Source organism: Hippopotamus amphibius, chromosome 17 (assembly GCF_030028045.1).
Source record: "Hippopotamus amphibius kiboko isolate mHipAmp2 chromosome 17, mHipAmp2.hap2, whole genome shotgun sequence".
Classification (NCBI taxonomy): domain Eukaryota; kingdom Metazoa; phylum Chordata; class Mammalia; order Artiodactyla; family Hippopotamidae; genus Hippopotamus; species Hippopotamus amphibius.
Genome location: NC_080202.1, coordinates 55168633 through 55181843, shown reverse-complemented (window position 1 = coordinate 55181843; position 13211 = coordinate 55168633). Strand labels below are relative to the sequence as shown.

Genomic DNA, 13211 nt, shown 5'->3' with positions numbered 1-13211 from the left:
AGTCACACCGTTGACCACCTAGTCCTTCCTCAAACCCCTTCCCTTCCGGCCTCTCCAAATCCACGGGCTACCACCTGGGATTCTGAATTTCCAACAGCCCTTCTCAAACTCTTTTAGGGCTTTCTCCTCCTCCTTGGTGTCCCTCTGGCTCAGTACTCAGCCTTCTCATCTTCCCTCCTAACCAATACCCCCAGTTAATCATCTATGCCCTGCCTTCAATGTCCACCCCTATGCAGATTTCTCCAGCCCAGACATCTCTCCTCACTTACAGATCTGACCATGCCACTAGCTGTTCCCCAGTGCCTCCAACTCCAAATGGACCCAACCAGACTCACCCTTCATTTTCCAAAATCCCACCTAAGGCCTCTGGGTCAACCTCCTCCCCTTCCTGTAGCCCCTGCCTCACCATCCTCCCACCTCTCACTGAGCAAGAAACCTGGGCATCACCCTTTACCATTTCCTTACTCACCATATATATCAGTCCCCAAGCCTCCCAGGGTCTCCTGGAGTTAAAATTATCTTTCAAAGGGATCCTTTCTGTTTGACCTCTATTGCCACTCTAGTTCCTTCCACAGTTTCTCATTTCCTGGCTGCATGAGCTTTGCAGGCGTCCTACCCTGTGCAATGAGCCCCTGCCTTCCCTTCCCTGTGTTATCCTTCTTTTCCCTGTCATCCACAATGTTCCCAGAGAGATCTCTAGGACAGCCAAGTGTAACAAAGTATAGAATCATTCAAGGGCCCTATATGGCCTTCAGGATAAAGTCCAAATGTCCTTAATGTGACATGAGATGCTGCTTATAATCTGGCCTCTGCTCATGTCTCCTACTTCTCCTTACATGTGAGCTGTTCCAACCCTACTGACACTAAGCAGCCCCTGAAAGTGCTGTGCTGCTCTCTTCCATTTCCTTTCCACTGGCTGTTCCCTCTGTCTTCAATGCCCTTGCATCAGCCCCTGACCATTGCAGCTTTCTAACCATGGCTCTCCTTGCATCCTTCAAGACAGATCAGAAGTCCCTCTGAGAGGTCTCTCTGAGCACTCCAGAATGACCTGGGTCTCCCCTCCTGCCCCCTTCAACACCATGGATGTATTGTAACCCTAAGTCAACCATGGCTTCCAGCTTTGAATCCCCAGCACCTCGTCCACTGCCTGGCACATAACACAGGTTCAGTAATTGTTCAGTGAGAATCTCTAACTCAGTGAGGGGTACAGAGAAGGGTGAGGCTCAGAAAACTGCCTAAGGTCAAACAGCCAGTGAGCAGTGGCACTGAGATTCAGCCTTGCTTATATCTTAAGATTCTGATCTCTACTCCAGTATTTTCCTCAGTGCAGTGGGAGGATGGTTGCACCAGAACCACTTGGGGAGATGGTTAAACACGCAGCTTCACAGGCCTCACCTTAAACCCAGATGAATCTGTGTTTTAAACAAGCTCCTGTGGTGATTTTTATGAACAGAATTCAAGAACCAACACCCCATGTCTTGCTGCCTGTCTGAAAGGCCTTTCAAGTTCATCACATTTTTTTTCTTTTTTGGGGGTGGGGGCAGGGGGGAGGAGCGCAGCATGCGGCATGTGGGATCTTAGTTCCCCTACCAGGGATTGAACCTGCGCCCCCTGCATTAGAAGCACGGAGCCTTAACCACTGGACCACCAGGGAAGTCCCATTCATCACATTTTTTAAGGTAGCTATCTGCTTGGTGACAAACGGCCCTGCTCCATTATATTTTCATTGAAGAGCAATCATTTGCTGGAGTCTGGAAGCTTTTCCCTTTGAGAGTCCACTGTTGGGATGCAAATTCTACTTGCAGACTCAACAGAGGAAGAAGGATGGAAGGAGGGGATTTAGGAGGAAGCAAAGCAGCCCTGTGTGGTCAGAAGTAGCTGGGACTGGAGGGGAGGTAAATATCACATACAAATAGGACCTTAAGAAAAGGTGTTCTTTATCATTAGTTTTTTTATTCTCAAATTTAGCGTGCATCAGAATCACCTGGAGGGCTTGTTAAGATGCAGATACCTAGCCCCTGACCCCCGAGTTTCTGATTCAGCAGATTTGGCAATGGGGTCCAAGAAGTTGCATTTCTAACAAGCTCCCAGGTGCTGCTGCTGCTGCTGGTCCAGGAAGCACACTGTGGGAACCACTAGCGAGTTCAAGCTTTGTGCCCAATGCAGAAACTTATTCTGCAATATCCATGGAGATGAGGAAATGCTCACCCATCTTTCTGCCTAAACCAGATGTGGGATCATGTTGCATTTCAAGCCAGAGTTTCTATGGATAACTCTCATGATTCTTCCTTGAATGGAACCAAAATTCACCTCCAAACCTCCCACACACTTACCCCAGGCTTGCCCCTTACATTCTCATAGATGTGTCCAGCCAGGTCTTCTCCATCTGTCCTTAACTATTTGACTTTTTAACTTAAGAGCTACACTTAATACTTAATCCTCTTACATGTAATTCTATGGGGTTTGCCCATTTTTATAGATTATAACTCATAGCTTAGTTAGGTGGTGGTAGTGGCAGGGCTGATAAGCGGATAACAGACCCCAAATATGCACTGACCCATTTTACAACTTTGCCAGGGGGCTACTCATACTTTATTCAGCTCAAATAGCCACTGATAAGTGACACCGCGTTCTGCAATCTCCACACTCATGGCCATTGTGTACCTCAACGATTCTGGATCAGCCCTAATTTCAAGTATTCTTTATATTGCTATAGGCCCACATGCCATACCATGAGTCTAATTTTTGGTTCAGAAACTATGGTCAATAGTTTAAATGCCACCTTTTCTCCAGGTATTTACAATGTAAGAAAATAGGCGAGGACAATTATTTTGCCTGGTTTAAGCTGAGGTGGGGGGGGGGGGTGGACAGTAAAAAGAACAAGATGCACAAAAGTTGAGAGGTTACAGTCACAAATTCAACATCAAGGACCGATACTAAATCATGTAATTTTGGTTAACTTTCCAAAAAGCGAAGTTAGGCTCATTGCAATGATGCTTCCACCCAGGTTCGTGGGTTCCTCACCGATTTAGCAATCTACTTAGTGGATGCTGAATATTTTGAAGATATTATTTTGCGCTCCTTCCTGGAGCCTATGATGATACCTTTACCTTTGAGAAATACAAAGGATGCAGGTTTCTCCAAAGTCAAGAACTAAGTTAATGTAAATAAAACGCTGAATGGAAAAGGTAGAAGCCTCTAAGTCAGCTGCGGCCGACTTCAGAGCCTTCTAAGCAATGTGGGTTTTCGGGAGGGGAAATACCCAGCAGAGACAGACATTTGAAGACGATTTTAGAGCGTGGTTTGTGACTCTTGACTACCTGAGGGCTTAAAATATGGCAGTAAGGAGAAAGGAGTGAGCCGAGCTCATGGGACCCCGAAGGGAAACGAGCGGGGAATTTGTTGTGTCTCTTTCATCCACAGACGTCTGAAAGTAAGACACTTGCGGTACCAAAATGGCACTGCGAAAGTAGCGTGTCATTATCTGCTCTTCAAGATGGGGACACGTAGACAGGGAATGGCCTCCAATACGAGCAACTTTCAAGTAGCACCGCCGAGCCTCCACCGCACAAAGGGGAAAGCTGGCCCGCTTCCACCACGCTTCATGAAAACGGAGAGAAATCTTGGTTTCAGTATCTCCTCGTGACTTGAACCGAAAGTTAAGGGACTTTTAAATTGTACACCGCTCCTGACCTTACCCACGATTAATGACTGGTGTACATGGAAAACGAGCGGCGGAATGGAGGACCGCCAGCGGGTGCAGAGCGCCGGGAAGGAACCGTGGGGTGTGGGAACCGGAGAGTTCGGCTCAACAGCTGTTTGTGCGGCGGGGGCGGGGGGCTCGCGATCGGGGGAAAGGGATGTCTCCCGGGGGCTGTTTCGCAGCGAGGCTTGCTTGGCTCGCAGCAGGGCGCTCCTCGGGGAGCGGGCTGGGAGGCGCGCGGCGAGGACGATGCTCCCGGGCCCGGACCGGCGCGTGTACGTGTGTGTGCACGGTGGGGAGGTGCAGGGCGTGTGCACGGCACGGGCGGGACGCGCGCCAGTGCGGGCGCCGGGCTCCGCTGCATAGAAGGCCGGCGCCGCCGGGTGAAAATCTCGCGCAACACCCTGGCTTCGGAGCCGCAGGGGGCCGGCTGGGGGAGCCGAGCGGCAGCGCAGGGCCCGGTCCTCGCTCCGCGGTTGCCAGCTAATGCAGACCCGCAGCATCCCAGGACGAGGAAGGACGCCGCGAGAGTTTCCACGCACCCTAGGCAGAGCGCGAGCCCTTGGGACTCGCACGCGCCCGGACAGCCGAAGCGCGTGCCCGCTCGCGCCCTGGCGCGCTCCCCGCGCGGTCTGGGGAACGACAGCGCGGGCGGGTATTAAGGGGGAAAGGGGGCGTGGCTTGACTGGGACTAGCCAATGGACCGGGGAGGGGCGCGCGGGGGCGGAGCTCGGCTTCAGCTCGTCGATTGGCCAGTTTGCCCTCCGGTATGCAGATACGGCGGATCACGTGCCAGGGGCCGGGACGACTTCCTGTTGGAGGCCAAGGCGGGGCGGGGAAGGGGGCGCGAGCGCCCCGTCTGGCTGGAGCGGGGGGAGGGGGGGTTCTTGTCAGTTAGAGCAACAAGATGGCCGCGGTGGCAGCTTCGCACCTCAGCGCGACGGCCCCGGGAGCCGCAGCCGCCGCCGCCGGCCCCGCCGCCCCGCAGCCCTGAGCGCCGCCCCGGCCGCCCCCACCGCCCCTGACAGGGCTGTCCCCGCGCCCGCCGTGCTCCAGCCGCCGCCGCCGCCGCGGGCCCGCCCGAGCCGCAGGCGGAGGGAGCGGAGCCGGTCAAGCGCAGAGCGCCGAGCGCAGCCGCCGCCGCCGCCGCCTCGGATCCCGGGCCGCGCCGGAGCTGCCGTCCCGCCCGCGGGCGCGAGGAGGAGGGCGCGTCGCGGCGTCGCCGGGGCCGGACCTGGACCCGCTGGGACGCGCCGCCGCCCACCCGCCCGCGCCACCGCCGCCGCCGCCAACCGCGCCGGGACCTGAGCCCGCGGCGCCGGCGCTGAGCGGGCCCCCGCCGCCCGAGCGCCCCGCAGGCCCCGGGGCGGCCGTTGGAGTGGTTCTTGCCGCCGCCAGGCCCGCGCCGCCGGAGCCCCGCCGAGGAGCCGCCGCCGCCGCCGCCGCCGGGGACGGAGCCCAGGTGAGCGCGGGCCGGGCCTCCGATCCGCCGCAGCCGGCGGAGCTGTTGGCGTCGCCTTTGTTCGGCCGGGCCCGGAGCGCGAGGGGTCGCGGGTCCCGGCGGGAAGGGTGCGCGGCGTGGGGCCGACGGGAGGAGCTGCCGGCGGCGCGGGGCCCGGTGCGGGCGCGCGCGGGGAGAGAGGCTCGCGGGGCCCGGCGCGATCGGCGCGGCCACACGGCGGTTTTGCGTGTGCGGTGTGTGTAAACGCTGCGGTTGGTGGGGTTGGCTCCCCCGGAGCAGTCCCCCCCGGGCATTGGATTTCTGACGGCATATGCACGAACCCAAGCCTTTTCGGTGTGGGGCCTCCCGCGCCGTTGTTTGGGGGAGAGCAAGCGCGGGCGTGCTTCGGCGAGCGTCGGAGGGGCCCCTCGGCCTCCCGCGGGTCTGGAATCAGGTGGGCTGCCCGCCCCGCCGCAGGCTGCGGGGCGATGCGCGCGGGGGGACGGGGGCCGCACCGCAGCTGCCCCGCTGTCGCCGCGCGGAACCCGAGCGCCTCGGGGCCACCTCCGCTCGAGCGACGCTTCGTCTGCCCCTTTGCCCCGTGGATGAGAGTCATTAATAGATTGGTGCGTGTTAAATGTGCAGATGCGGATACAGGGGTTCCCTGCGCATTTGCTCGGCAGAGAACCTTTCGCTTGCAGGCTACACGCAGCTTCAGGATCTCACACCGGAGATGCAGGATTGCTGCCTCCACGTCGCGGGGCGGGGGAGGAGGAGCCGTAGATCCTGGGTGCACCTCTTGCGGTGTCAGGCTCTCGGCAATCTCAGGGATTCTGTACAAAATGAGTGCAGCTGTCTCGAACCTTTGCTTATGTCAGATCGAACCTCCATTTGAGTGTTCTGTTCAGTTATGTCTAGGCATGAACTGCAGATTCTGAACTCAAAATGGTGCTCTGTAGATGTCCAACTTAAGCGTCTTTAAGGAGTTGCGAGTTGGAGGCGTCTGACTGGTTTAATCCATTGTGTTGCTGAGGTTCGGGCTTTCTCCTGTATCCGGTGTGCACGTTGATGTACTGCGGTGTAGGTGGTCAATTTGATGATCGCTGTGTAGAGGCTGCTGCGTCTCTGGACGTAATTTGACCCCGTAAGAGGCTTATTTTATGCAAGTTATTTCCTACATTTAGAATTGAGTAACTGTGGGAATGAGTTGAGACACTGGAAATGTGGCTTGAGTGATCTTAGAAGACAGTGGTGGCCAGCTTGAAATGTGTAGAGGGTGCGACAGTTCTCTGCATAGATTCCAGACTTCCTTCAATACTATGTGAGAGAATAAAGGGTAAAACTTAGCCCCAGGCCAGATGAACTTGGTTGGCAGAGGGCACCTTGAAGAAATTTACAGTATTCCAGAACCGCGGAGGTGGTGCAGGTCTTTGAATACCTTTAAGTGTGGCACTGCTAGGTTGCTTTGTTGGGGGAGATGATGAGAAATGAGGTTTTTAAAAACGATTAGCCCAGTTGTATTATCCGAATTAATTTTATTATTGGTGTTTACAGATGCTAATCTTCTGAATAGTTATTACTTTGTTTACCTATACTGGAAGGGTTTTTTCCCTATAGAAACTTTTCAATATTTGTCTTTTCATAAGAATAGAGGTTCTTAGAATCTGTTGTTGTTGTTTTTTTTCACACATTAGCTCATGAGAAATTGATAGCCCAGAAAATAGTAATAGTAAAAGTATTGGTTCAATTAAATTATACTTATGGTGACAGAATAATTTCTTCAAGCTAATACTAACATTCCTTAAGAAGCAGGATCTATGGGTCCCAGATATATATATATATATATGGAGAGAGAGAGACATCTACATATGTGTAGTAGATATATAGATATATATCTACTACATATATAAATGTGTGTGTGTGTATATTCAGACTTGATCTTATGAGGATCTAGTTTTAAAAGCCCAGTTCTAAGTCTTTCATACTTCTTGTCCAAATCAAAGACCTTATTGTCTGGTACCTCTAATTTACTGTTAAGGCATGAAATTAAATACAGTTGACACTGAGGCTGTCCTAAGACTTAATCCTAACTATTTCAGTTTGGATGCTGGCATTTAAATATTTTAGTAGTAAGCTAGGGTATACATAAATGTTAGTTTTAGGTTTTCCTCCTCACAGTGTTTATTGTTGTTCTTTTGCAAGTGGCATATGTTTTAACACTTTGACAAAGAGTATTTTGTAACAGGTTTATGTTTATACTTAGTTGGCTCAGGAATTTTGGAACAAATAGTTGCCTTAGAGTGCTGATTATGAGGGAAAGTGGAGGGAACTGTTTCATTTAAGTCTCAATGATTAAAATATAACTAAACCATGGGGGAATATAGGAAACTTTAAATTACAGTATTTCTCACCACCACCACCTTTTTGTTAAACAGCCGGCTTTACTGAGATAAATTTGTGCTTTTCCAAATGCTGTCATCTGGCTCACTTCCAAAACCAAGCTGGAGGAGGAAGAGGTCAGGGCTGGAAAGGGGGCAGCGTTTTTCCTTAGCGAAGAGAGCTTTCAGTTGGAAAGAAATGGAAGACAAAAATCTTACAGTTCTGACTGAGAATAGGTTGTTTGCGTTACTTCCGAAACTCCATGTGGGGGGTTATAAGGTACTGAATGTAAACTTACTATTGCTTGACTCAAGAAAGTGATGCTAATTTTAAATTTAAAAAAAGAGAGGGACTTCCCTGGTGGTGCAGTGGATAAGACTCCAAGCTCCCATTGCATGGGGTTCGGGTTCGATCCCTGGCCAGGGAACTAGATCCCACGTGCATGCCGCAAGTAAGAGTTTGCATGCCACAACTAAGGAGGCAGCCTGCCACAACTAAGACCCTGTGTAACCAAATAAATAAATACTAAAAAAAAAAAAGCTCAAAAAAAAAAAGAGATTACTAGTGAAAGTTAGTCTGTTTCTCTATTATTTGATTTGAGCATATAGAATGTCTTTGACATAATATAACTTCTTTAACAACTTAACATTTTAAGGCTTAGAGCCATTTTAAAGACTATTTTATGGCGGGGGGCTGGGTAGGGGTATGGCCTTCCCCAGTAGGAATTAGATCTATGAGATTGCATGCTTATGTTTTCAGTGATCTTTACCTCTCAGTCAGGGTTTATTGTGTAAAGGTGATATCTGAGAAGATTTTATAAGAAAGAAAATAGATTGGCTGTGAAGTCTGAGGCTGTTCCACATATCACAATAGCATATGAGTTAATTAAGATTTGGGGATGGAACAAGCAAAGATTACTTAGCCAGAGCAACTGAAGCCTGTGTGGAAAGCATGAGAAACAGAGGCGTGACAAGGGACTGTGACAAGGGCCAGATTTATAGAAAGCCTTGGGCCAAGGGTAGGCTGAGGGAGCAGGAGGCAGAGCCCTGAGCAGGCAGTGCCTAGAAGGTTGTGAATAAGTGGGGAAGAACCAGGTGACTTTGCTTTTGTTTGTTTTGCTTTTCTTTTCTTTGAAACTTTTGTCTTCTTACTCCTAATTTTGAGACAGTCAAATGGGTTTGTACCTTTTATTCCAGCTTTATTTCAGAGGGTCTTCTGATGTTTTAGATGAGCTATAAGGAAATCTTTTCAAAGAGTATTGGTGCCGAGGTCTATTTTGTATGATAACTGGCTCCACAGTGAAGGTGACTGGATTTTATTTGCTTAATTAAGACACTTAACATCTTAATAATTTTGTTTGAAGATGTGATAGATTTAAGTGGAAAAAGCAGAATATCAAATGAGAACTGGCCTTTTTTTGGTGGGGGGGGGCATTTTACAGATTTTTCTTGCTTTAAGCCAGTCTAATCATGACTTTCTACATTTTTACAAATTAGCTTTTTTTTTTTAAATTTTTTTGGAGTTTACTTGATTTACAGTGTTGTGTTTCTGCTGTACAGCAGAGTGAATAAGACATATATATATATCTCCACTCTTTTAGATTCTTTTCCCATATAGGTCATTACAGAGTATTGAGTCGATCAAATTAGCTTTTAAATAGTTGTGCCTTCATGAGGAGAGCATTCTTTGCAAAATAATATAGAATAAGCTTTCTTTAAGATGTTCTCAGTCATAAACATTCAGCTATACACAGCTCTTCAGGAATATAATTACTTAAAAATATAAAGGTTACTTGTTATCAGAAATACTATAAAATCCTATGTAGAGAGTGTATGTGTGACATTGAAACCAAAAAATGTGTAATCCTTGCCCAGTGAGCTTGTTTGAATAACTTGATTAAAATAATCCTGTAACTTTTCTGTTGTGCAGATTATGTATTTGAACTGTAACTTATTTAATGAAAATAAAATGTATTTTTTTCAATTCTCCAAGTGGAATGTGACAAGGATTTGCATGTTAAAAACACAGTGAAAATTCATACTCTTTGCGCCGTTTTTGGAGTTGTACTAAAAATGAATTCCTTTCTTGGCCACAGATGCTTTCAGAGAATGAAGAAGCTATTGCAGGGATGGAGAGCTGTTTGTTAAGAATGTATTCTTCCTCTGTAGCCCTCAAAAGACTATAGAGCTGTGTGCAGAGCTAGACAATCTGGGCATCCAGCCATAAAACATCCCTGCTGCAGCACAGATAGTTGTTCGCACCCTCCTGAGCCCTCCATGGCTGCAAACCACAACAGAAGGAATGGCCTTGGGAAAGCAGCGTTCCCTGCTATTTTGAACTCTTAATATTCTGTGTGGCTCTCTGAGTTCCAGCTCCGCATTGGGATTTGGTTTTCTAAGATGTAGTAATGGTTAAGGGTGGGCAAGAATACAGCTTCTGAAATATGTCTTTTCTAAGCCAGTGGATTTCAATATTTGCTGTGGGGAATGAGGAGCGGCGGGTTGTCTGTCCCAGGGTCTCCCTCTCCTTGTTTGCCTCTTTGTCACAGTGCTTCTTTCCTGTTGTTGAATGACCTTTCTGAAGACACATCAGATCACTGGGCCATTGGGTCCTGCGCACAGGGCCCAAAGGAGACAGTCCTGTGGAGTCTGTCCTCCAGAGAAGAGAGCTTGCAGACTAGATTAGCCCCATGTGGCTCAGATCCCACTCTGTTTCCTCATAAACCCTTTCTGACACAATTTTTTTTTAAATTTTTTTGTACAAAAATATGAAAACGGAAGAGTGTGCAGACATGTCAGCTCATCTTTGTTATGAGGTTACAGCATTCTGTGAACACCACCATCTATTTGTATAAATCCAGATGATCCCCTGTGATCCTCTAGAATACAAACACTTGAACAACTCTTTTTTTTCCTTCAATCTAAAGACCTTCTCTGTTTTCCTTTTTTAGAATGTTTTAGAAATTACTACACTGTTATATCTTCGTAATGTCCTTCCACTGAAGGCCTGAAATGCAAACCTACAATATCACAATATCAAATCAAACTATCCTCAGCAGCGGGGTAACCCCTGTCTGTGGCTGAGTGTCTCACTAGCGTTCAGGCTGGCTCCTGCCAAGCACAGTCAGTGCCCGCTGGTTGTTGGGAGTATGTGCTTTTGCTAGATTCATCTGATGTGTATAGTCTAGCTTATTAAGAATAAGATTTCTGACAACTAAAATCAATTGCTTGGGTTGAGCCTGGCAAAGGTGTTGTTTATTTTTTATTACCAAAGATAATTTCTTTCTGATTTTTCTTCTAATAAGTGAATAATTTAAGATGGCAACCAGGAATTAAAGTTAAGGTCTGAAGCTGGGAAATGGCAGCAGAGGCAAAACTTATCATCTTCCCAACTGTTGGTGCTGTGAAAAGACGTTAACATCAGGAATTTGGGGGTGGGGGCGTGTAGAATTACTCCTTTGACTGCATTCTGTTTTCTCACACTATATGAGATGTAGAGGAGAGGACCGTGTAGGAAGGGAATTTATAGCAATAGGCTTTGTTCTTCAGGAGGCTGATGTTTTAAATGAGGTTTTGAGGGTAGGTGAGGAAAGCAGGTGATGGCTCTGCGGAAGCAGGTACATTTGAGTTGCTGAGGACAGAGAGAGAGAGAGAGAGAGAGAGAGAGAGTGTGTGTGTGTGTGTGTGTGTGTGTGTGTGTGTGTGTGTGTGTGTGTTGGGGAGTTAGGAAGCATCCTCTCAGGTAAAAAATAATCTTCCAATAGGTATAGCTAACATTTGAGCATCTACTATGTGATAGTGTGCCAAGGATGTGAGTGTTACAACTCATTTAATCCTCACAACACTCCCAGAAAATGGTTGCTTTAATTCTATTTTACAGAGGAGGAAAGGGAGGACAGAGAAGGAAGTAAAAGATCCTACAGCTTGTAGGAAGTGAAGCCAGAATTTACACTCAAGACAGTCCACTTCAAAGCCCTCACACATGGATAAATAGCTTGGATTATTGGAATAACTTCTAGTCTGTCTTCTTCTGGTCTGTGTCCTACCCATGCGCTCTGCATGTGTTATCCATTCCTCAGCAGCAGCTTGTAAGGTAGGTACTGTTATTGTGTTCATTTTCTAGATTGGGAAACTGAGGCTGATAGAAGTTGAATAATTTGCCCAAAGTCATTGTCTAGGTCCTCTGATGCCAGAGTCTGAGCCATTTTCTAAAGCCCAAGCCTGCTCACATCGTTCAGTTCCTTTACTTCACAAAAATTTAATACCTTCTCTGTTCAGTGGCCACAGTGAAGATCGACCTCTTCCTGCCCTCCTTGAGCTGTCCTTAGTGAGGGAGACAGGCACCAAACAAGTAAAAACAAATAAAGCAGAAAACTGAGATAGCAATTAAATGTCCTGAAGCTTCCTTGAGTTCACAGCAGTCCATGGTGGTATATAATTACACAGCTGTGTTCCGCATCTCCCCTCGTGAAGCTGCACGTTAACACGTGGGATGCTTTGAGAAGTCCAGCAGCAGAAGTGCTTACCTGCGTTAGCCCAGTCAGCCTTTCCCAGACTTACATAACCACCAAATACTATTTTCCCTTCGATGGCACCTTGTAGTTCAGTGGACAGACTTGGGAATGTGGACAGCGAGTGCCCAGTCATTTGGAAGAGGGAGGGGACCCATGGGTCACAGTGGTCAGGCAGAACTTCACTTGAAATGGGCCCTGGAAGATTTGATAGCATTTGGCTGGGTGGAAAAGATAGTCTACTAGGAGATGAATGGGTAGGCCACATTTGGGAAACATTTTGGCAAGTACATAACCATAGCAGCTGAAATTCAATATTTTTATTGAATAAATGAACACAGACCTAACTGTAAGTGGAGGTTTCGTGTTGGCAGTACAGTTTAGAAGGGGCTCGATGGGTACAATCTCCATTCTTTGCCTGGTTAGGAACTTTTGACGGTTGTTGATGGGCATGATATTGAACCAAGGGGTAGATTAGAAACTTGCATTGAGGTGATATACAGTGGCTGGTTGGAGGGGAGGTTGGAAACATGGAAACCGTGGCTGTTGTGGTTGTCTGTGTAAGGCTGTGCAAGCTTAGACAAGCATAATGGTAGGGGCTTAGACAAGCATAATGGTAGGGGCAAACTGGAAAGGTGTCAGGAAGAATCACAGGGCAAAACAACACTGAATGATTAGTGTGGGCTGTAGGAAAGAAAGACTTCCAAGAGGTCAGACACAGTGTTCGCTTCTCTTCCTTGGATGTTCCAGAGAGGCTTTAAATTAAGTAAATAAAGAAGCTAAATGTTAAACTGTTTGATTAAATACATAACAGTGAGTCCTTTTAAAATGCTGATGGGGAAGAGATGGCACATAATATAGTAGTTTTAGAAGAGTTTATTGTTTGAGGTTCTAGGGTAGAGATTTGACTCACAGGCATAAATCTCAGTATGTAATGAGCCGTGTAATAATAGGGTTCTGCTGTTAATTATGGTGAGTACTCTCAACAAAATTGAATTTTCTTAGTACCATTTCTGTAAAAAAATCTTAACTCAGACTTTATATAACAGTCCCAGATATATTGTAAACTTTATGGATATGGTATATTGACCAAAAAAGAGAAAGAACAAATCTTCAGTATTTCCAGAAAATATGAGATCAGATTATAATGTAAGTAGTATATCACTGTTCATGGTGGC

General features: G+C 47.7%; 1 protein-coding gene across 9 annotated transcripts in view; it reads left to right on the top strand.

Moving 5' to 3' along the window:
* The first annotated feature begins 4976 nt into the window (after positions 1 to 4976).
* Positions 4977 to 13211, top strand: part of TNRC6C (trinucleotide repeat containing adaptor 6C) — a 125124-nt gene continuing 116889 nt past the window's right edge. For 3 of the 9 annotated variants that reach the window (XM_057714114.1, XM_057714111.1, XM_057714113.1), the window contains exon 1: positions 4980 to 5165. The gene's annotated coding sequence lies outside the window, so the exon portion shown is untranslated. Of the gene's footprint in view, positions 5166 to 13211 lie in introns of all 9 variants that reach the window. The other 6 variants (XM_057714116.1, XM_057714115.1, XM_057714117.1 and 3 more) reach the window with 3 other exon arrangements.